We start from the raw sequence: 24707 nt of genomic DNA, 5'->3' as shown, positions 1-24707 counted from the left end.
CACCTTTTTCCCTTTCACTTTCACAGTTTCTTACAGTCTAGTTGAACACATTACTTTCAGTAGATTTTCATTTCTTTGGGATAATTCCATGAGAAATTCAAGAATATCTCATATATAATCAATATACATCATTCAGATATTAATTAAACTAAAGTAACCACAGGTTTTCTTAACTGGGATCCACACAAAGAGACACCTGAATCAACATTGTTGACTATAATAAAAACTCACGTGAGAGCTGTGAGTTTCAGTCTTATTTGGGGACTTACTGAGGACTATAGCCCTGGAGACAACCTCTAAGATAGCCATGAGGAACTGCTCCCAAGAGGTGGATGGAAGTCAGGATATATATGATTTTGGTGAAGGGGTACATGCACACAAGCACACATCTGTGTGGAAGGGTACTGACGGTCACGAGGAACAGATACACCAGTTAATGATTTTAGAGCTTTCTAAGCAGAAGAAGATGCAAGAATCCAAGTTCGTAAAACACTTCTCCTGAAATATTTCTAACTAATTAAGGGGCTGTTTTGCCTCTTTTCCCAGAGCACAAAGTGCCTCATCCTGATTTTTGCCCTGAATTCCTTTCAGAGTGTATTGTAGGTCAGTGACTGCAATGGCTAATGACTTGATTCTTATAGAACTGGATGGTGGGCAACATTTTTTATTTTACAATATTATTATTCACAAACATTATTGGAATTCAGAATGAAAATTTTTAAATATGTAATTTTATATGTATTTTAAAATCAATTTTGTAAATACTCCTTAAAATAAATTTTCAAGTTTGAAAATATTATATTACAATCTTGACTTTAAAAGGCTTGCTAATAAAGTGCACATTTTCTATGAAAGCTGTATTATCTTTTTCACCATCTTTATATAATGTGCTGAATTTATACAACAAAATGATGTATTAGACTCAATTCGATATGGGAAACTAAGATGGTTCTATTCTTGGAAAGACTGGTGTTTTCTTCAAGTTTATAGATAATGTCTCAGCTTGAACACTTCAGTTACGTCACATTCTGACAGTGTCAAGGACTCAGATTTTCCTTGACCACGGAGTTAATAAATTTCTAAACTGAATAATTCACTAGATGCTACTTTGCGAGGTTTTATGAAGTATTTTGGAACATTAAGATTCACAGTGAAAATTTTTTACTGACCTGGGTACATCATTTGCCAAGGGCACCTCCCCCTCAACTGGTTCTCTCTTCCTGTAAAAAGACAAAATAGGTCTTTACAACAAAGTTGCCCTTATAACGAATGGCATACTCCCCAGTGAATTAAATACAAAGGAAGAGGTGCAGGAGAAGAAAGTGCATTTCTTATAAGCTTATTGATTTCTTCTTTGGGGTCTTATTTTATTTAGCATTCAGATTCATCTCTTTGTTGTATCTAATTCTTTAAACCCCTGAGTAGACTTTCCCTTACCTAAAACCAAATGCACTTATCTAATTTTGCTCTAAATTGTAGAATGGAAATAAATACAAGTTGTAGACACTAAGCTTTTAGTAATTAAACAGATTTTTGGAGGAGAGGGAAGGAGGGATGGTGGAAGTGGTGCCCAGTGAATACCAGCTGTCATCACCAAAGAGATTGCTAAGTGCCCGCGAACTAATTTCACAGAGTGTATTACATAAATAAAGTTTCCTTGGTCTGTGTTTGGGGAGGACAGGTATATTGGCTTGATCACCTCAGGAATGCTGAATGAGCCTAGTTAAACGTAAAAGAGACATATATTTATCAAAACCTGAATTTATGAATGAGTAGGAAAAAATATAACTGTCAAGTGAGTCAGATATTCATATCAGAAGAGCCATTCTCAGTTTCTTATTTAAGAAAAACTATGAAAATGCAAATAATTAGATTATTTGATAAGCCAGAAACTGGCCTAAGAGATTTGGCCTAACAAATGTAATGTTAGTGCTCAGTTACCTTAAGGTCTGATGGTCTGATGTCTCTACATGTATTGGAGAAATATAGCATTAAATATATAATGAGACTGGATATTTGCACCAGCATTTCAATGTATTCTTACTCTTCGAAAATACCAGGAAAGACTTTGAGAAAATACTACCATGACCATCACCACCAGCTCCTCACCTACCCTACCCTGGTTTCTTTGTTTGTGTGTGTGTGTTATAATTCATTTCACTTTAATGGGCCTCTTATTCGTATAAAAATGTATGATATAATAATGCCAAGTTTCTTTGAGCCTTTAAAGGAGAAGTTACTTTTCTGTCAAGTGTTAATATCCTTCCTTATGTGTTAGTGCTCTTCTCTCTCTCTCTCTCTTTATATATCTAAATTGATCCATCATATGTTATAGTTTAACTCTCAGAAATGTGGCGTATCTTGCCTGTGTCAGTTCTCTAACAATGAAAATGTTATTTTAAAAATAAGATTGGATCGTTATACTGTTAACAATGACACTCTCATATGTGCCTAGAAGTTAACGACAGAATTAGAAAACTCTCCTGCTCGAGATGACTTGCTAGTTGGGAGTCTCTCTCATGGGTGAGGCAAGCGCTAAGTTTTCTCAAGAGCTTGTTCCACCACCAGGAAACCTGGACTCTTACATCAGCTCAAGGTCTGTTTTGGGAACTGCATAAGGATCTCATATCCTTGCTAAGGGAAAGGTCTCTTTTTCCTTCTCACTCTGGATAAAGTCACAGGAAAATTTAAGGCTCATTTTTCTTCTCTGGGTATTAAATGGTGAAATTTTTAAATGATGATTAAATGAGAAAAGTAATATATCTATTTTTAAATTTTGATTAAGTATGTATTGGGAGGTAGAATAATTAAGCTATATAAATCTCCTTAGATGAGCCAAATTAAATATTTTTAAATAAAAAGTATATTTGATATTAAAATACTAGGGAATTAGTAGAAATCTTTATTTATACTTTCTAATATATGTCAGACTTCATTCTCAATGTTTTTCCCAGATATTATAGAAATGGAATGAAATATCTTATGCCTGACAGTCAAATACAAATGAATAAAATGTGAAAATCACATATATCTACAAAATCTACATACATTTTCTGCCTAAGGGAAAATTAAAATAAATAGTGTGGGATTTTGTGAGGGTTGGGAATGGAGTGGGAGGTCAAATCATTTGCAACGCTAAAGAGTAGCATTGCCACTAGAGGGCAGTGTTTGACTGAAAAACCCGTTATCTATACCACGTTCACTATTATTTGCAACGCTAAAGAGTAGCATTGCCACTAGAGGGCAGTGTTTGACTGAAAAACAAAGAAAAATGCCCATACAATTCCTTGCAGACAGAAAAGTTATTAACAGTATACACTTATCTTGTCAGTAAACCACTTGAGCGTCACCTCTGACCTTAATTTTACTTTGTTTCTGTGAGTTTTGTTTGATGCCCATAGCATCCAGTGAGCCAAAGATATGGTCCCCATCAGACCTCCTGTGAGTTTACTAAGCAGGTATGTTTTGTTTAGGCAGCCCCATTCCTCTACTCTAAAACTGTACTTCTGACTTGGCACTTCTTGCCTTTGACAGTCAGTTAAGTTCAATCAAGAAATAATGCCTCAGGGTGCTACCACAAGCCCTACACTTTAAACTGCTCTCGTATATATATGAATGAGGTACAGTCCTTCTTCTCCAGGCAACAGTGTCCCTTATACTGCCTACAAACCACTTCGGACCTCCTGTGACTGTCCCACAAATCCCACTTTGATCCTATTATTGTCCATCTCTTTCACACAAAACCCATGTTTTCTAAGCTCATAGTTTATTTATTCCTAGGAAATTGGTATGCTCACAGATGATTTTAACAACAGGGACTAAAGTGAAAATAAAGTAATATTTGCTGCTTCTTAAAATGCACTATCATGTTAGAATTCATTCCTGTTAATTAATAATATCATTTAATATTAGCATTCGTATTTCATTTGATTATTTCTCTTTGGCTAATATTTATAAATGTTTTCCATATGGCTGGCACTACAAGTGTAAGGTGACCCTGAACTTAATCCTATGATATAAGTACTACAGTTATTTCCAATTTACAGCTGAAATTAGGGCTAAGGGTGTATTTTTAAACATTTAGACAGTTAAGAACCTGAGGTACTAGGCTTTGGCTTATTTGCGATCACTCTGCACATAAGTGGCAGAACTAGTCTTCCTGACACTAGAGTTAGGAATACACACCTCTCAGGTTTTCTATAAATGCCAACTTAAGTCATCTAAATTGAAGCCCATGGTGCCCTCTGACATGCTAGGCAGATATTAGGTTTATTAATATTTAAACGTAAAGTCCTATCGTTATATTCTTATTCTTACTAGATCAATTAATTCATTCATCAAATATGTAACATACTGCTAGTATTTGAGGGTACAAAAATGACTAAGACTTAACTCCTCAAGGCGTGTTAATAACACATAGAAACTGATTATGGAGACTGTCTTTTTTGTGATAATCTTATCTCGAGATAAAACAGAATAACAGTTACACACTTCAGATGTCTCATATACACAAGGGCTGATTTGAGGGCAGAAGTTGTACTGAACGCAGACACGCTGCTTTCTGGCTGGAAATCAAAAGCCCACACAAAACAGCCCTCTTTTCTGATGACAGGAAGAGAGTAAGCAGTCCCAGCTAGAAGTGCAAATTAAAACAACAGGAAATCACTATATACATATTAAAATGGCTAAAATAAAATATAGTGACAACACCAAATACTGGCAAGGATGTAGAGAGAGTGGCTCTCTCATACATTACTGGTGGGAATGCAAAATGGTACAGCCACTCTGGAAGTCGGTTTAGTACTTTCTTAAATTAAGCACACAGCTGCCATATGACCCAGCAATTGCACTCCTAGGTATTTATCACAGAGGATTGAACTCTTATATACATACAAGAACCTATACACAAATGTCTATAGAAACTTTATGATTAATAGCTCCCAAATGGAAACAATTCAGATGTCTTCAGCAGGTAAGTGGTTCAACAAACTCACATACGACTTAGCAACAAAAGGGAACAAAATATTGACACATGCAACAATCTGGATGAATCTCCAAGGAGATGCTCCGTGAAAAAAATCCACTCACAAAAGATTAAATACAGTATTATTCCGTCTATATAGCATTCTTGAAATAACAAGTTATGGGAATGAAGGCCAGATTACTGGTTGCCAGGGGTTAACAAGGGGACCAGGAGATGGGGTGGGGGTGGATGAGACGAAAGTGGATGTGACTATAAAAGGTCAACATAAAGGATACTTGTAGTGATGGAAAGTTCTGTATCTTGACTACACCGATGTTGCACAACACTGGTCGTGATACTGTACTACAGTTCTGCAAGATGTTACCATTAGGTGAAACTAGGTAAGAGATACATGGGATCTCTCTGAATTATTCCTTACAACTGCATACAAATCTTTATTTTCTATCTGAAAATAAAAAGGGTAATTAAAAACAAAAAATTAGGGCTTCCCTGGTGGGACAGTGGTTAAGAATCCGACTGCCAATGCAGGGGACACGGGTTTGAGCCCTGGTCTGGGAAGATCCCACATGCCGTGGAGCAACTAAGCCCACGTGCCACAACTACTGAAGCCTGCACGCCTAGAGCCCATGCTCTGCCACAAGAGAAGCCACCGCAATGAGAAGCCCGTGCACCGCAACAAAGAGTAGCCCCCGCTCGCCACAACTAAAGAAAGCCCGCACACAGCCACAAAGACCCAATGCAGCCAAAAATAAATGAATAAATAAATAATCTATCTTAAAAAAAAATAATAAAAATTAACTAACTGGTCTGGGTATTTCTTACCAGAACCCTCTCTCCTGGGCAAGAGAAATTCACATTATGTAGAAAATGGCAAGGAACATCTCAGCAAAGGAAAAGACGAAGGCAAGAATTGAAGGGAAAGCTGTGGAAGGGGCAGTTCCTGGGGAAGAGAAAAAGGAATCATTGTAAATCAGGAAGGAGATGTGTTATCAAGATGACAGACATTTCCAGACTAGACCACCCCTCCTTCTGGTCTGGAGGAGACCAGACTTCAGAAAGGAATAGTGTCCTGAGGCCCACAGGGAAGCTCAGGACAGAGCACTGGGACTGAGGTTCTGAGAAGATCCCTGAACATAAGTAGGGAACAGAGAAGAACCAGGCAAAGCTTCCAAAGGACTATTCTTGACTGCACAATGATCACAAGCACGTCAGCAAGTACTGGTGGTACCAACAAGCAAAAGAAATTCCAAGCATCTTCTGGGCTCGATGAAGATCCCAGATCCACCGCACACGTGTTGGGTGGGGAGGGAAATGAGGAGAGGGAAACTGGATTTTCTACACATACCAAATTGACGGGAACTAAGAACGTGATTTCAATTTATTTTAGAAAAATAAAGCAAGTTAGTATTTTGTTGTTGCTGTTGAAGTTGTAGTTATCCTCAAGAAACATGGAGTAAAATTCATATCTGCCAGTAGATGTCCCAAAATCTTTTCTTACTGATGTACTGCACCAGGGAAGATTTGGATTTACATAATTTCAAGAATCATATCTTCTTTATAGTATCAGGAGTAAATAGCCTGTCACACTTTGACAAAATGGCTAGAGTTTTCAAAGCCAGGATTTCCTTTCTGAATTTTGATGATCCCAGGTTGAATATTTTTACATTCTAGAAAGAGTGAGGGTTTCTATTTATTGTGTGCTTTCCTTTGAATGCCTTTGTATAGACTGGAATGATCATAGGCTTATTAGCAATGGGGCTGTGCCTAAGATAATTAGTTAGGCAAACAGAAGGATTAAAGGAAATCTATATGCAGGCAATGGGGATCCAAACTATTATACTTTTCAGAGATGGATAAGCTTTATGTAGATACTAAACCAGTTCTTACTATATCAGTAATTTAATTCAATATATTTTAATATTAAACCTCTATAAAATGTTAACAGAATAAAGTTATCCTGTTATGTTTTGAGGCACAAGTGAACACTTTCTGTGGCTTTTACGATGAAACTTATTTTCCCTTTGAGGCTGAAATTACTCCCAAATTACTCCCAACTGGTGGGCACTTTTTCCCACATGGAGGACAGGAAATTCACTTATTATTCTGAGTTCCTTGGCCACCAGACTTACCTATTTTAGACTTACTTTGAGAATTGGTAGGGGGTGAATAGTGTCCCTGCACAATTCAAGTCTACTCATAACCTAGATCATACCAGACTAGTGTAGGTCCTAAATCCAATGACTGGTGTCCCTATAAGGAAAGCCAAGGATACACAAAGCCACATAGGAAGAAGGCCATGTAAAGACAGAGGCGGGAATTAAAGTGGTGCAGGTACAGCCAAGGAACACCAAGGATTGTCAGCAACCACCAGAAGCCAGGAAGAGGTAAGGAAGGAATCTTTCCTAGAACTTGCAGAGGGAGTGTCACCCTGATGGCACCTTGATTTCAAACTTCTAGCTCCCAGAACTGATAGAATATATTACTGTTGTTTTATGTCACCCAGTTTGTGGAAATGTATTAAGAGAGCCCTAGGAAACTAATAATCAATCAATCCTCAACTCCTTTTACTGGGTGAGAAAACGTTTGGATGTTTGGTTTGAATCGGGATATTCACTTCTGTTCTCCATGGAGCATGTTGACTTATGGTGCTTTGAGGAACAGCCAAGTGGTTCTCCAACTGCTTTTTCAGCTAACTGGGAGAAAAGCTGTTAAACTAGTTGAATGTATTCTTAAATCATTCAGTGCCCTTCTTGTTAAAAAGAAAAATTGATTTCCTCAACTCTGAACCATAGCTAGCAGGAATTGCTGTTGATTAGGAAGACCGTGGTAGCAGAAAAAGAGACAAACAGCTGAGAACCTGATGAAGAGGAAGCATCCAATCTAACTACAGCTTATTTTCTACTTGTGTTTCCACCTAGCTCATTTGTGAAAATAGTAATTCTGGCATTTAAAACATATTTTGGTACTATTTCTATATGTATTTATATGATGCAATTTTCTCATCTCTTTGTGGGAGGGGTAAAATGTTTGGTAATATTTGTTTTACCAAGAATGATAGGATTCTATGGACATTACCATTATATTCTAAGAATATTTTAAAAATATAAATGGGATGACCATAGCAATGGAGCTCAAAGGGAGATTTGGGGAAAAGGTGGAAATAAAACTGGAATTAAGAGGGCTTTTTCATTCTTATTTATTTACTTATTTATGTATTTATTTATTTTTGGTTTGTTTATAAGATCAATTTATCTTTACTGAAAACAAGGCAGCCAATTGGATATCCTCAGCCATTGGATATCCTCGGCCGTAACCCTTAAGAAAACTGAGCCTGGCACTTAAGACCGGTTCTCTAGTAGAAGAGCCAGGGGAACATCATAGTAATTCTGCTCAACCCAGCTAGGTCCCTCCTAAGTGGAAATGGCAGACATTTCTCAGCTGGTGGGTACCATCTCTTGGTGGAGAGGACAGTGGAGAAGGAAACAGGGTTTCCGGGCCCCTTCATCACCGCCTTTCCTAATTGCTGCCCACAGGTTGCTCCTCAGGCTGGGGGCTTAACACCTCACCAGTCTGCCGTGGAAGGACACAGTATCTGCATAGATGGAGAAAATGTTTTCTTGTAGATCTGATCTAATTGTGAGATTTTTGCAATCATTTTTCAAGATTTCTGACATGTCTCATTATATAACTTATTGCTGGCCTCCAAAACATCAATTCATTAAAAAACCCCAAAGAAAAGAAGATCATAAATTATTGAACTTAGCATTATAACAGTTTGCACAGCTAAGGAATTAAACATTTATTGATTTTGTTAGTGTAAGCTTTCAGATTCATATTTCACAAATGACAAAGAGCTTAAAGCTTATCCCCTGAAGAACAGGGTGTACTTTGACAGTGTCATAATGCTAAAAATTTATTGGAATAATGTTCTTTTCTATGAGTTTATAAATTGTGGTTTACACTTTCAAAATTGGAACAGGTCACAGAAAATGGTCCACCCAGTCACCTTTGCAATTCATATGCCCCTGTTCTTTCTCTCATCCATTACAAAACGTTTGTTTTCCAAGGATGAATACATTCCAAAGAATCTCAAGGAAAAATAAGTCACTTAGAAGGGTATTAGTCATGGCATAAAGTAGCAGAGATTGTATCGTAGATATCATTATTTTTCTGAGGTCCATCAGCCAGGTCTGTGAGTAGATGCATGCTTGTGTGTGTGTGTGTGTGTGTGTGTGTGTGTGTGTGTGTGTTCGTGTGTGTGTTTCTGTGCATGCATTCATGTGAGTGCAAAGGAGAGACGGAATAAGAAAAATTCATTTGCATGAAGAAGGGAATATAAAATATAAATTAGGCACTTCATTTAATTCTTTATCACATTTCTTATTGACTCTCTTCCTCCATTAGGATCCAGACTCCACGGAGAGAGGACTCACTCTGTTCTGTCACTGCTGTAGGCTCAGTGAATAGAAGAGTACCGGTCACTCAAAGCCCATAGTTTACCTTAGTGTTCACTCCTTTTTTAAAAAAAAATTTTATTAGCGTATAGTTGATTTACAATGCTGTGTTAGTTTCAGGTGTACAGCAAAGTGAATCAGTTATACGTATACATATATCCACTCTTTTTTAGATTCTTTTCCCATATAGGTCATTACAGAGTATTGAGTTAGGTTCCCTGTGCTATACACTAGGTCCTTATTAGTTATCTATTTTATGTATAGTAGTGTGTATATGTCAATCCCAATCTCCCAATTTATCCCTCCCCCGTTTTCTCCCTTGGTAACCATAAGTTTGTTTTCTACATCTGTGACTCTATTTCTGTTTTGTAAATAAGTTCATTTGTACCATCTTGGTGTTATATGTTTTATGGGTTTTGATAATTGTAATGACATGTTTTCATAGAGAATAGTTTCACTGCCTTAAAAATCCTCTGTGCTCCACCTACTTTTCCCTTCCTTTCCTCTAGCCCCTGGAAACCACTGCTCTTTTTTTTTAATTGGCTCCATAGTTCTGCCTTTTCTAGAATGTCTTATACCAGGATTCATACAGGATGTAGCCTTTCAGATTGGCTTCTTTCACTTAGTAATATGCATTTAAGTTTCTTCCATGTCTTGTCATGGCTTGATAGCTCCCTGAATAATATTCCATTGTCTGGATGGACCACAGTTTATCCATTTACCTACTGAAGTTCTATGCATCGAACTGTTATAAATATCCATGTGCAGGTTTCTGTGTGGACACAGGCTTTCCACTCATTTGGGTAAATACCAAGGAATGTGACTGCTGGATCTTATGGTGGGAATATGTTTATTTTTATAAGAAACTGCCAAACAGTCTTCCAAGGTGCTTGTACCATTTTGCGTTCCCACCAGCATGATGCTGTATTTTCTCTGTGGCTCCACATTCTTGCCAGATTTTGATGTTGCCAATGATTGGGATTTTAGTTATTCTAACGCATGTGTAGTGGAAACAATCTCATATTTTAAAATTTGCAATTCTCTAATGATGTATGATTTATCTTTTCACATGCTTATTGGAAAAATATGAAATGTATCATAAATTTATATCATCCTTGCACAAAGGACATGCTTATCTTCTCTGTATGATTCCAATTTTGGTATATGTGCTTCCAAAGTGAGCACTGTCCTTTTGTTTCCCAAGATGAAGCATGTAATGGCTAAAACAAACATGTAACCATGAGATAAACTGGAGTATGCCATTGACTGAAGAGTCATGTTTATTTCTATAAACTATAAATGAGATGAGACCTGTGAATGGAGGAGCAAGAGACATGGAGGAGCAAGAGACATCTAGAAATGCAGAAGAGAAAAAAGCAGTAGGAAGAAGGTATACTTTCAGACAGAACCACAAAGGCACCCTAGGTTCAATGGGTGCAGACAAAAACAAGGCAGGTTTTTAGAAGAAAATTTTTTTTTAAATGGGGGCAGGGAAGTAATTAGAACTTAGCTTTAGAAACACTTAGCAAGTTTTCTTCCAATATTTTACTTTCACCTTTTCCTCCTGCCTCAAGCCCTGTTTACACAGAGTTTAGGAAAACAGTGTGACTCCACACATGTAAAAAAATAATCAAATTGTTTAGGACAGAAATATTATCTTAAACTCATAATTGGACACCTATATTTTCAGAAGTGTGAGAGTCCATATCATGTACCAGGCTCTGTTTTGGCACTGGGAATAAAAAATGGAGCAAAACACATTTCCTGTTTCAGTGGAAGTTATACCTCAGTGGCGGGAAGCAAACAATGTATATATATATGTAGTATACATATATATATATGTAGTACATGTAGAGCATTATATTATATATATACAATATAGAGCAATAAAGCAGGTAAGTTGGAAAGGTAACACTGATGTAGCTCACTGTTCTATAGAGATTTACTGGGGAAGAGTTTTCTTTTAATATCTTATCTGAGAAGAGTCCTGAAGCAGATGCCAAATTTGGCCACGCCCTGGGCCAAGAACACTTCAGATGAAGAAATAATAAATGCAAAGTCTAGGAGCGGAACTTCCTTGGCCTGTTCACAGAACAGCAAGGAGGCTTGTGTGACTGAAATAATGGTAAAAGAAGCTTGTATGTGAGCTAAATGGGCAAGAAGAGAAGTGAAAAAGTTGAGGTAGGAAATGTAAGAGAGAAAATTATATAGGGCTGTGTAGGTCTTAGAAATAACTTACAGTTTTCCTGAGAGTAAGATATGAAGATGCAATCAACCAATTTGTCCTAGATGGCATTTACAGCACACTCCATCCAAAAAATCAGAATGCATTCACATGCACATAAATCATTACCAAGATTGATCATATTGTGGACAATGAGATAAGTATCATTAATTTAAAAGTGTTTCCTTTTTTTATTTTTTCAAACTTGTTAATTTTTTATACAATTTTTAAAGGTTACTTTTCATTTACAGTTATTTCAAAATATTGGCTATATTCCCCGTGTTGTACAATGAATCCTTTAGCTTGTCTTACACCTAATAGTTTGTACCTCTGACTTCCCCACCCCTATGTTGCCCCTTTCCCCTTCTCCTCACTGGTAACCATTAGTTTGTTCTCTGTATCTGTGAGTCTGCTTCTTTTTTGTTATATTCACTAGCTTGTTGTATTTTTTAGATTCCACATTTAAGTGACATCATACAATATTTGTCTTTCTCTAACTTATTTCACTAAGCATGATGCCCTCCAAGTCCATCCATGTTGCTGCAAATAGCAAAATTTCATTCTATATTATGGCTGAGTAGTATTGAATGAATATGGAAATATAACATATCAGAATATGTGAAATATCACTAAGACAATACTAAGGGGAAATTTACAGCACAAAAAGTTTATAACAGAAATCATTGAGAGACTCAAATACTGTACCTTAGCTTTCACCTTAAGAAACCAGAAACAGAAGAGCAAATATAAAGTAAGGAGAAGAAAAGAAATGATCAAAATTGAAGTGGAAATCAACGAAATAGGAATCTCCAAAATGATAGAGAAAGTATAAGAAGCCAAAAACCAATTCTTTGAAATAAATAAATAAATTTGAAAAAAACTCTAGCCAAGTGAATATGAAAAAAGAGAGCAGACACAATTTTCGATATCAGGCTGAGAGAGGTATCACTACAGATTCCACAGCTATTAAAAAGAAAGTGAAGAAATATTAAGAACACTTTTGCCAATGACCTTGACAGTTTATATGATATGGACAAATTGCTTATGTGACACAAACTACCAAAATCCTTGCAAGAAGAAACTGACAATCTGAACAACTCTGTATCTACTAAGGAAATTGAAACTGTAGCTAAATCCTTGCCAGACCCAGAGTTTCACTGATGAATTCTACCAAATATTTTCAGAAAATATAATACGAATTCTATCCAAAGTTTTCCAGAAATTTAACAAATTGAATATTTCCCAACTCCTTCTATGAGCATAATCTTGAAGCAAAACCAAAGACGTTATAACAAACATAAACTGTGCTTATTGTGGTGATCATTTTGAAATGTACAGAAATATCAAATCACTATGTTGTGTAACAGGAACGAACATGGTATTGTAGGTCAATTATATTTCTCAATCAAACAAACAAGCTCATAGAAAAAGAAATAGATGTGCAATTACCAGAAATGGAAGGTGGGGGTAGGGAGGAATTGGATGAAGGCAGTAAAAAGGTACAAATTTCCAGTCGTGAGATAAATAAGCAAATGTACAACATGATAAATATAATGAACTCTGCTCTATGTTATACATGGAAAATTTGTTAAGAGAGTAAATCCTAAGAGTTCTCATCACAAGGAAAATAGTTTTTCTATTCCTTTAAGTTTGTATCTATATGAGATGATGGATGTTCACTAAACTTATTGTGGTCATAATTTCGTGGTGTATGCAAGTCTAATCATTATGCTTTATACCTCAAACTTATACAGTGCTGTATGTTAATTATATCACAATAAAACTGGAAGGAAAAATAAGTAAACTGCACATCAGTATCTCTATGAACATAGACACAAATATTCTAAACAAAATATTATCAAATCAAATCTAATGATATATAAAAGGGACAATGCACCATTTCCACCTAAGATTTGTCCGAATAATTTAAGATTTATTTAACAGTAAAAAACCAATCAAGTCTAGAATCAATTAGTCCTCTCATTCACTGCTCCTGAAAAGCTATTTTCCTTAGGAGTTAGTCCCCTGGGCCAATATAATAATTTCCAGGGAATCAAGAACATAGGAAAAATACAGATTCAAAACCAGTTGTTTTTTTAGTTTATTTTTAGTTTTGAAGAATATGACGCTTAATAGCATTTGCCTTACAACACTGAATATTGTTCATATCAGAGTGGTTGCAGTCACTGACTGCTGAATAGCTAATGAAGGTGATATTAATGGAAACATAGGCACAATACAATTCAATTGATTGACATTCACAAGACCTTAGAAGAAATCTACAGGGACTTGAAGAATGAGTTATGTTTTCTATAATCTTTATTTGTTCACAAGTCAGCCTTTATTGTTTTGGAAAATATTACCTTAGATTATTCCTAACACACATACATACATACATATGTACATACATACATACATACATACATAAAACAACTCTGCTTTTATTTTTTTTAACTTTTTATTTTGTATTGGAGTAGAGCCGATTAACAATGTTGTGATAGTTTCGGGGGCACAGCAAAGCAACTCAGCCATACACATACGTGTATCCATTCTCCCCCAGATTCCCCTCCCATCCAGGCTGCCACATAACATTGAGCAGAAAAGTTGAAGATTTTTTTAAAATTTTAATTTATTTGGCACAGGACCTTCGTTGCCACGTGCAGGATCTATTTCCCTGACCAGGGATCGAACCCGGGACCCCAGAATTGGGAATGTAGAGTCTTAACCACTAGACCACCAGGGAAGTCCCAAACAACTCCCCTTTTAAACAGCAGTAGCTTCCAAAATATTTCAGACTATTTCCTACACCTTTAAATCATACATATGTAACAAATTCTTCCTTTTATAAGTTGTTTTAACACCAATATGTTATTCAAATGTAGACTATTTTGAGACATAGTGGAGTCTCAGTAAATGTACATTAAAAGCTTATATTTGGAACTATCTCCTCCTATTAGCTTGCATGGTCAGCTCTAGGATATTAGCTACTAATTTCCAAGGAAGATTTTTTTTTGGGAAAATATTATTAGATTTAATTTTCAGTTATTTATAAGCAACAATGAATTCACTAAACTCACTTAAAATCTTTATTTCCATAAATTAATAACCTTAAGCCCAAGAAACATGAATAAAATTACATCAAAGTACATGATAAGCAGATTTCTCAAAAGCAGTAAACAAGAGATTTTTTTTAAAGCCAGCGAGAAAAAAAAAGACACACTAAGATACACTAAATAAGAAAAAAGATTTCTTGTTGGAAACAATGCAAGCAAGAAGAGAGTGGCCAATTATCTTTAAAGAAAGTACTAAAGGACAAACAATGATGAAACTACTATTCGATACCAGTGAAAAAATATTTTTAAAATAAAGGGGAAATAAAGATTTATTTTCTACCAGCAACAGCAAAGGAATTCTTCAGGGAGAAAGAAAACGATTCTAGATGGGAATATGAATTTTCACAAAAGAATGTAGGCCACCAGAAATAGTGAATATGAGTAAATATGCATTATCCTTTTCTAGCTATTTGCCTCTTTTCAAAATGTTGTCCTTTAAGCAGAAATAAAAATAATGAGGTCTGATGTATGTAGACTATGCAGATTAAAATGTTTGAAAAACAATAGCAGAAAGGCTGAGAGAGAGAAGAAATAGAAGTATAATACTACAAGTTTCTTATGCTATATATGACATGGTATGTGACATTTTAATGTAGACTGTTCTTAATAACCTAAAATTGGAAAAAACTCAAGGGTATTTCAACAGATGAATCAATAATCATTTTATGGCATATTCATTGTACTTAGTAATAAAGAAGAATGAACTATCAGTAACTGTAATAGCATAGATAAATCTCAAAATAAATATCCTTAGTGAAATAAAAAGCTAGACCAAAAACTGCACTTAGTGTATGATATCATTTACTTGAAATTCTAGAAAATATATGGTGACAAAAAGTATGTTAGTGGTTGTCTGAAGGCAGGGTGTGGCTGGGAGGCATGGGGAAAGGAATTACTAAAGGGTATGAGGAATTTGGGGGACTAATGGCTATGTTCATTAGTTTGTGCTGATGTTTTCACAGGAAGATACTTTTGCTGAAACATAAATTTGTGCACTTTATATATTTATTTATTACAATTGGGTCAAACTTTATTTAATACATCATGCTTAAATTATTTTTTATTTTAGGAATGTAAGTTGATTTTAAAATTGGAAAAGCTGAACAGTTATCACATACATGGGGAAAAAAGAAAATCGTTCTTATCTTGAGAGATAGAGAAAAAGCACTTGCTAATATTCAACACACATTCATGATAAAAACTCATAACTATAACACACTACATGATACATATTTCCTCACTTTGATAAAAAGCATTTGCCGGGCTTCCCTGGTGGCCCAGTGGTTGAGAGTCCGCCTGCCGATGCAGGGGACGCGGGTTCGTGCCCCGGTCCGGGAAGATCCCACATGCCGCGGAGCGGCTGGGCCCGTGAGCCATGGCCGCTGACCCTGCGCGTCCGGAGCCTGTGCTCCGCAACCGGAGAGGCCACAACAGTGAGAGGCCCGCGTATCACAAAAAAAAAAAAAAAAAAAAAAAAAAAAAGCATTTGCCATATCTTTAGTCAACATCATAATTAATAGTGACATTGAATTATGTCCCTCAGAGATGAAGAAAAATAAAACAATACCTAAAATCACCACTTCTATGCAGCATTATAGTAGATATTCCAATTAGTGCAAGAAAGTCAAACATGAAGAATGAATGAGTAAATGAATAAATGAAGAGATAGAATATTTGAAAAGGAGCAACAAATTGTCATTACTGATAGATGGAATTATTATATCCACAGAAAAGTTCAACAGAATTTACAAACTATTTAGTAAGGTAATTAGAGAGTTGAGCACAAAAAAGAAAAAGACTCTAAAGGAGATAGCATTTATCTTAAACATAAAAATGTTAAGGATAAACCTAACAAAAGATCTGCAAGATTTCTACACTAAAACCTATAAAATATTTAGTGAAATTAAAGAGATCTAAATAAATTTAAAGTGATACTCTTGTGGGCAGAAAGACCCAGTACTGTAAGGATGGCAATTTTCTCAAATTGGTAAATTCAATACACTCTCACAGAATGTTATGAGTATGTATGTGTGTGTGTGTGTGTGTGTGTGTGTGTGTGTATGCCTGTGTGTGTCAGTGTGTGTGTAGACAACCTGATCTAAAATCTATACAAAATATAAATAATCAAGAAAAAATAATGCACAGTGCTAGACAATTAGACCAATGGAACAGAATAGAGAGTAAAGACACACAAACACACACACACACACACACACACACACACACACACACCTTAATCTGACTTAGGACAGTGGGAAACCATGGTTGATTTAGTAACTGGTGCTGGGTAAACTGGATGTTCTTGTGGAAAAATATTTAATTTCTAACTGTACGTGCAATTCCTAATGGTAAAATCATTAATGCTTTTAGAGAAAAAAGTGTAATCATGGCATTGAGATAGGTGAAAGTTTCTTAAACATTATATTAAAAGCCCTATTAATAAAGATAAAAATGAAGCATTAATACATTAATACTAATAACTTCTGAGAATAAAAGGGATGCCATTAATATGGTGAAAAAAATCCCCAATAGTGGGATATATATATATCTGACAAAAGAATTTTATTCAGAATGTATAACAAGTTCTACACATGGAGAGTAAATCTCCCCCATTGATAAAAATTCTTCACCAGACACGTCACACAAAATAATATTCAAATGACAAGTAAGCATACAAGAAGGTGCTCAACTTTACTTTTCATCACAGAAATGCAAGTTAAAAAAAAAACACTGCATACGCATCAGAACAACTACCACGAAAAAGACAGTGCCAAGTGTTAGTGAAACCTAAAACAACTGATGCTCATAAAATGCTAATGATGTATACATATTTTTAATCACTTTGGAAAGCAATTTGGTAATATCTACTAAAGTTTTACATATACCAAATGATTCAGCAAGCCTATGTCTATTTATCCACAAGGAAATTCATAGAAATATTTCCCAAAAGACATGAACAAAATTGCCCACAGCAGGTATTATTCTTAATAATGCTAAACTAGGCTATTTTAAAATATTAAGCATGGGACAACAAACATACAAAAACCAGCTAAATAAAACTAAATTAGTTTGTAATACTGAATATTTCAGAAGTAATATTTCTCTCTAATATAAAAATCTTAATTTAAATTCAGTTATATATTGATGAAATTCTAAAAGCTATTTATAAAATTTATTGGAAAGAATTACTGCATGAGTACAGAGAAGCAAATTTTAACAAAGAAGAATATGAGATGATCTTGACTAAATATATATTAAACTACCATAAAGCGACAGTAATTTAAAGAGAACAGCGCTGATACAGAAATTTAAAAATAAAGCAATTTAAGAGAATAGAAATTTCAGAAAAAAGACCTTTTCATATATAGACATATTTTACGTAATAAATAATACATGTCATATAATGGAAAGATAACGGACAATTGTTATCTCAACATGAGATAATGTTGCGATAACTGGCTATTCATTTTAGGAAATACTGTAAACATATTTCATAATACCAGCAGAAGTAAACCCCAGAAGAGTTAAAGCTTTAAGTTTAAAACTATAGGCTCCTAATTTCTGCTAATGGTTGTCTTGATTAATAAGATCCATCTTAGTGCTGAAAATAAGTATGCTAGATAAAGTTTTTTTTAAATGTTAGCACAAACTGTCTGAAATACATACTGAGGTCAAAATATACTAAGGTCAAAGCTGAAGAGGAAATGGAACACAACTGTGCTTTTTTCTAAGAGGCATTATCAAATCCCAGTAAACTGGGATTATGGTTCTGATTACCTCCCCAAATAAAAGGGACATAAATCAAAACCCAGAGCCCATGCTGGGGATTCAACTCATCACAAAATGAAGTAGTAATCCAAAGCAAGACACCCTCAGTGGAAGCAAGAGCTGGAATTAAACCAGCCATCATGCATATTTACAGCTTGTGTTCACATGTTCTGGAAGGTCGAAGAAGCACAAGCCATCAAATTGTTTTAAAGTAGCTCTGGACTACAAAGGCCTTTAGGAGCACAGTGGACGCGGTTAGGCAAACCCTATACAAATAGATTTTGAAATGGTCAACGTGAGGTCAAAGATACCGGGTACAGAGGAAAACAACAATGCCTGAGAATAAACACAAATGACAGCCAGGAGAAACAGATAGGTGAAAACATCAGATACGGGACCAAATGGACACAGGTTATTGAAAATATAAAACTATAGTAACTACATATAAAAATAAGGTAAAATCTTGGAAAACTTCTGAAAGGAAGGTAAAATTACAGACAGTGCCATGGAGATTTTAAAAAAGAACCAATTAGTGTTCTAAAAGTAAAAACTCATTAGCAGAAGTATAAAGTAATCCAAATTTAAAACTAAGTATATAGAAGGAGTTCTGGTTTAACTAAGACACTGAAGCTCTCCAGAGTGCATCTCTGGTCCTTACTACAGCTAAAATTTGGCAAATACATACACACATGCATACCTAAAAATAAAAAATCAAGCTATCTGAAGAATCTGAAAATTAAGGCAGGTGAATTATGGAATGGACTCAAACGTTAAGAAGCAGCCCTCACAAGGGTGAGTTTATTGTTTTTTGTCTTTTCCTTCTCGTGACTTGACTTCTGTCTTGGGTTCCAGTCACAGTGGTGTCAGCAACTAGAACAGTGATAGACTTACCTCTCTGTTTATGACCAGAGGAAAATATTGAAAGGGTCTCAGGTGAGTGGGACTGAGAGCAGGAAATACTAGAGGGGGCAGAGCCAGAAAAGGGGATCCCCTAATTCTTTTTACAGGCATACCGTGGAGATACTGCAATTCAGTTCCAGATCACCGCAATAAAGTGCAATAAAGTGAGGCACACACGTTTTTTGATTTCCCAGTGCATATAAAAATACATGGACACTATACTATAGTCCTTGAAGTGTACAGTAGCATTATGTCTAAAAAAATTCACATGCCTTAATTTAAAATATTTTATTACTAAAAGTTGCTACCCATCATCTGAGCCTTCAGTGAGTCTGTAGTAGTAACACCAAAATCACTGACCACAGATCACCATAACGATACAATAATAAAGAAAAAGTTTGAAGTATTGTCAGAATTACAAAAGTGAAACACAGAGAAGTGAGCAAATACTGTTGGAAAAAATGGCACCAATAGACTTGCCTAATGCAGGGTTGCTACAAAATTTCAATTTGTAAAAACACAGTATCTGTGAAGCACCATAAAGCAAAGTGCAATAAAACGAGGTCAGCCTGTGTATGCATTCATGCATGTTGTAGCCTAATCCCTAAATCATGTCTGTGTGGGCAAACAAAAACCAGCCTAAGAAAGCCTCCGAACTGAACTGAGACTTGAACTAACCACACAGTTTCAATCTAATCCCTGACTATACATCCTTTGGACAAACCTAAACCAACATAGCAAAAGCTATAAGCACTGAATTGCTATTTGAACTGCTGTCCATAATTTATATAGAAGTTATTGATTTTTGAATATTTAGATTTTTAACTTTACAAGAAATTACTCAACAGTTTCCCAAAGTTTTGGACTAGATCATATTACTCCTACCTAAAGAATCTCTTTTCACATTACTTGTGATTCACACATACTAGTTATGAATTCTCTCAGGTTCTTTTGTCCCACAATGTATTTTGCCTTTATTTTTTTCAAGTACAGAATTATAGTATGATTTTGCTTTCAGTACTTTCACAACATTTTTTAATACTTTTATAATTCCTGTCTTTGTTCCTCTCTATGTGTTGTCTTTCTTACACTGGCTTCTGTCAAGATTTTCTCTTTATCTTTCTTTAATTTTCAGCAGATGGAAGATAATCTCTTATTTTCTCACACTCCTGTAAGACTTAGCCTCATGAGACATAGAACTTGCACAGGCATACTTTGGAAATATTGTGGGTTCAGTTCCAGACCACCACAATAAAGTGCATATCATAATAGAGTCAGTTACATGAATTTTTAATTTCTCAGTGCAAATAAAAGTTATGTTTACGCTATACTGTAGTCTAGTGTGCAATAGCATTATGTCCAAAAAACCAATGTATGTACCTTAATTTAAAAATATTTTATTGCTAAAATATGCTAACCAACATCTGAGCCTTCAGCAACTCATAATCTTTTTGCTGGTGAAAGGGTCTTCCCTTGAAGTTGATGGCTGATGACTGATCAGGATGGTGGATGCTGAAGGTTGGGTGTCTGTGGCAGTTCCTTAAAATAAGACAACAATGAAGTTTGCCCCATCAATTGACTCTTCCTTTCAGGAAAGAGTTTCTCTGCATCATGCAATGCTGTTTGATAGCATTTTAACCACAGTAGAATTTCTTTCAAAATTGGGAGTCAATTCTCTCAAACCCTGCCACTGCTTTATCAACTAAGTTTACTTAATATTCTAAATCATTTATTGTCATTTCAACAATCATCACAGCATCTTTACCAGGAGTAGATTTCATTTCAAGAAGCCACTTTCTTTGCTCATCCATAAAAACTAACTCCTCATCCATTTCACTTTTTTTTTTTTTTTTTTTTGTGGTATGTGGGCCTCCCTCTGTTGTGGCCTCTCTCGTTGCGGAGCACAGGCTCCGGACGCGCAGGCTCAGGGGCCATGGCTCACGGGCCCAGCCGCTCCGCGGCATGTGGGATCCTCCCAGACCGGGGCGCGAACCCAGTTCCTCTGCATCGGCAGGCGGACGCGCAACCACTGCGCCACCAGGGAAGCCCCCCATTTCACTTTTATCATGAGATTGCAGCAATTCAGTCACATCTCCAGGCTCCACTTCTAGTTCTAGTTCTCTTGTTCTTTCCATAACATCTGCAGTTCCTTCCTCTGCTACAGCACCACCAACGTCATCCATGAGGACTACAATCAATTTCTTCCAAACTTCTGTTAGTGTTGATATTTTGACCACTTCCCAGGAATCACGAATGTTCTTACTGGCATCTAGAATGGTGAATCCTTTCCAGAAGGTTTTCAATTTACTATGCCCAGATCCATCAGAGGAATCACTATCTGGCAGCTACATATAGCCTTATGAAATATATTTCTTAAATAATAAGACTTGAAAATTAAAATTACTCTTTGATTCATGGGCTGCAGAATGGCTGTTGTGTTAGCAGGCATGAAAACAACATTAATCTCATTGTACATCTGCGTCAGAGCTCTTGGGTGACCAGGTGCATTGTCAGTAAGTAGTAATATTCTGAAAGGAATCTTATATTTCTGAGCAGTAGGTCTCAACAGTGGGCTTAAAATATTCAGTTAACCATCCAGGCTTTGTTGTGCCATTGACAGAGCACAGCAAGAGTAGATTTAGCATAATTGTGAAAGGCCCTAATTATTTCAGAATGGTAAATAAGCATTGGCTTCAACTTAAAAGTCACCAGCTGCATTAGCACCTAACAAGAGAGTCAGCCTGTACTTTGAAGCTTGAAGCCAAGCATTGACTTCTCCTCTCTAGCTATGAAAGTCCTAGATAGCATCTTCTTCCAATAGAAGACTGTTTAATCTACATAGAAAATCTGTTGTTTAGTGTAGCCACCTTCATTAATTATTTTAGCTGGAGAGTCTCCATAACTTGCTGCAGCTTCTACATCAGCACTTGCTGCTTCATCTTGCACTTTGATGTTATGGAGATGTCTTCTTTCCTTAAACTTCATGAACCAATATTTGCTAGCTTCAAAATTCTCTTCTTCATTAACAATTTGACTGTTTGGTGCAAGACGCCGAGCTTTCAGCCTGTCTTGGCTTTTGGACATGCCTTCCTCACTAAGCTTCAACATTTCTAACTTTTGATTTAAAGTGAGAGACAGTGCAAGATTGGAAATGTTTGCTTTCACTTTACCTAGAAGCATTTCCCTTTTCACATACCATGAGAATTATATCTGTAGCCCTTTGTCTAGTTAATTGTTCTGTTCTGAGGGCCAAGCGGTTACAGCCTGGATGGGGTCCCTAAGTCTCAGGTGGGAGGAACTGAAGCCTATCTCCCTAGGTATTTACATTTAAAAAGGTAGGAAGCTCAGACTTGGAGTCATCTCTAGTTGGAAAAACGTTAGAGACATGCAGGTTTATCAGGCCATCAGAAAGATTAATTTACATCCCAAAATACTATAGTGAGAAGGCAGGATCCTCTTCATCCTGTCTCAAAGGCGCTAAAGTTAGTTTTTTTCTTTTTAGGAGGGAAGGGGGATGGCTGTCTTTCTCCTGACTATAAACCGAGATAGTCCATTTTTCCCCATCACTACCTATGGAGTGTCTGGTCACTATGTCATAGGAGGTAGGTGATTTTTCCATTAGGCTTTCATTGTATTGCCCCAGAGCTAATGTCTGAGGCAAGGAAGCTGAATTCTAGTTATTCACTATAAACTAACTAACAAGTAGTTTGACTCTGATCCTGAACACCTTGTGTGTGCATTCAGGATAAAATTAATAAAGATGAATATTAAATTACTAACAACTGATCAGTTTTGATCATTTATTCATCTTTCCAAAGAATAAGGTTTTGTGGGTAATTCATTTCAGTTATTTGCTTTCCTTATCATTGATTTCAACTTTGATTCTTATTTTTATACCATCTAAATAATTGTTTTTAATTTTGTGTTGTCTCTTCCTGTTTCTCACTTTCAATATTGAATTTAAATTTCCAATTTTCTTTTTGAATGATACCAATTTAAATATGACAACACTACAAGAAAGAGTATTTTTTTCTTCATGCTTCCCTAGGATAATGCTATTTTGTTGGTATTTAGATCCTTGAATCACAGTCCTTTTATTTTAAAACACTGTAAAACTGTTTTCATTATTTTCTATCTTCCAAATTTCCAGATGACAAATTCAATACCAGTTTGATCTTCTTAACATAGTATGTAACCTACTCATTCTGTCTCTATTATTTAGGTTCAGAAATTGCACTAGGAACTTTTTTGCAAAGAATCTGTGAGATCTTTCAGTTATATTATTCTCAGCTTAGAGAGGTCTCCTTTCTCCTACTCGATCTTGCTTTATTTTTCTCTCTTTCTTTCTCTTACTATTGCTCATATTTTGCACAGATGTTTTATTTTGTTTAATTTATTATATTCGTTATGTATGTGTGTTGTTATATATTTCCAGATGCATACATTAGAACATTAGCTTGGTTTTTAGCAGCAACATTTCATTTCAAAATTTCTCAGTTGTATGTTGTAGTTTGAAAATTGTGCTTTTGAACTCCAAAATTTTTTCTTGAATTTTATTTTATTTTTTTATACAGCGAGTTCTTATCAGTTATCTATTTTATACATATTAGTGTATACATGTCAATCCCAATCTCCCAATTCATCCCACCACCACCCCGCCCCGCTTTCCCCCCTTGGTGTCCATAGGTTTGTTCTCTACATTTGTGTCTCTATTTCTGTCTTGCAAACCGGTTCATCTGTAACATTTTTCTAAATTCCACATATATGTGTTAATATATGATATTTGTTTTTCTCTTTCTGACTTACTTCACTCTGTATGACAGTCTCTAGATCCATCCAAGTCTCTACAAATGACCCAATTTCATTCCTTTTATGGCTAATATTCCACTTTATATATGTACCACATCTTCTTTATCCATTCATCTGTCGATGTGCATTTAGGTTGCTTCCATGAACTGGCTATTGTAAACAGTGCTGCAATGAACACTGGGGTGCCTGTGTCTTTTTGAATTATGGTTTTCTCTGGGTATATGCTTAGTAGTGGGATTGCTGGGTCATATGGTAATTCTATTGTTTGTTTAAGGAACCTCCATACTGTTCTCCATAGTGGCTGTATGAATTTACATTCCCACCAACAGTGCAAGAGGGTTTCCTTTTCTCCACACCCTTTCCAGCATTTGTTGTTTGTAGATTTTCTGATGATGCCCATTCTAACTGGTGTGAGGTGATACCTCATTGTAGTTTTGATTTGCATTTCTCTAATA

General features: G+C 35.8%; 1 long non-coding RNA gene and 1 other non-coding gene across 3 annotated transcripts in view; both read right to left on the bottom strand.

The window, feature by feature from the left end:
• Positions 1-1168: 1168 nt before the first annotated feature.
• LOC112063779 (uncharacterized) overlaps positions 1169-24707 on the bottom strand; it is a 485693-nt gene continuing 462154 nt past the window's right edge. For both annotated transcript variants that reach the window (XR_002891168.2, XR_008617857.1), the window contains one exon: positions 1169-1220. This is a non-coding gene — a long non-coding RNA (uncharacterized lncRNA). The remainder of the gene's footprint in view (positions 1221-24707) is intronic.
• Positions 10519-10623, bottom strand: LOC112063795 (U6 spliceosomal RNA). Its single transcript, XR_002891182.1, has one exon. It is a non-coding gene; the product is annotated as a U6 spliceosomal RNA (small nuclear RNA).

The sequence above is a fragment of the Physeter macrocephalus genome, chromosome 7, assembly GCF_002837175.3.
Source record: "Physeter macrocephalus isolate SW-GA chromosome 7, ASM283717v5, whole genome shotgun sequence".
Classification (NCBI taxonomy): Eukaryota; Metazoa; Chordata; class Mammalia; order Artiodactyla; family Physeteridae; genus Physeter; species Physeter macrocephalus.
Note: the sequence above shows the minus strand (reverse complement) of the source record. Positions and strands in the feature narration are given on the sequence as shown.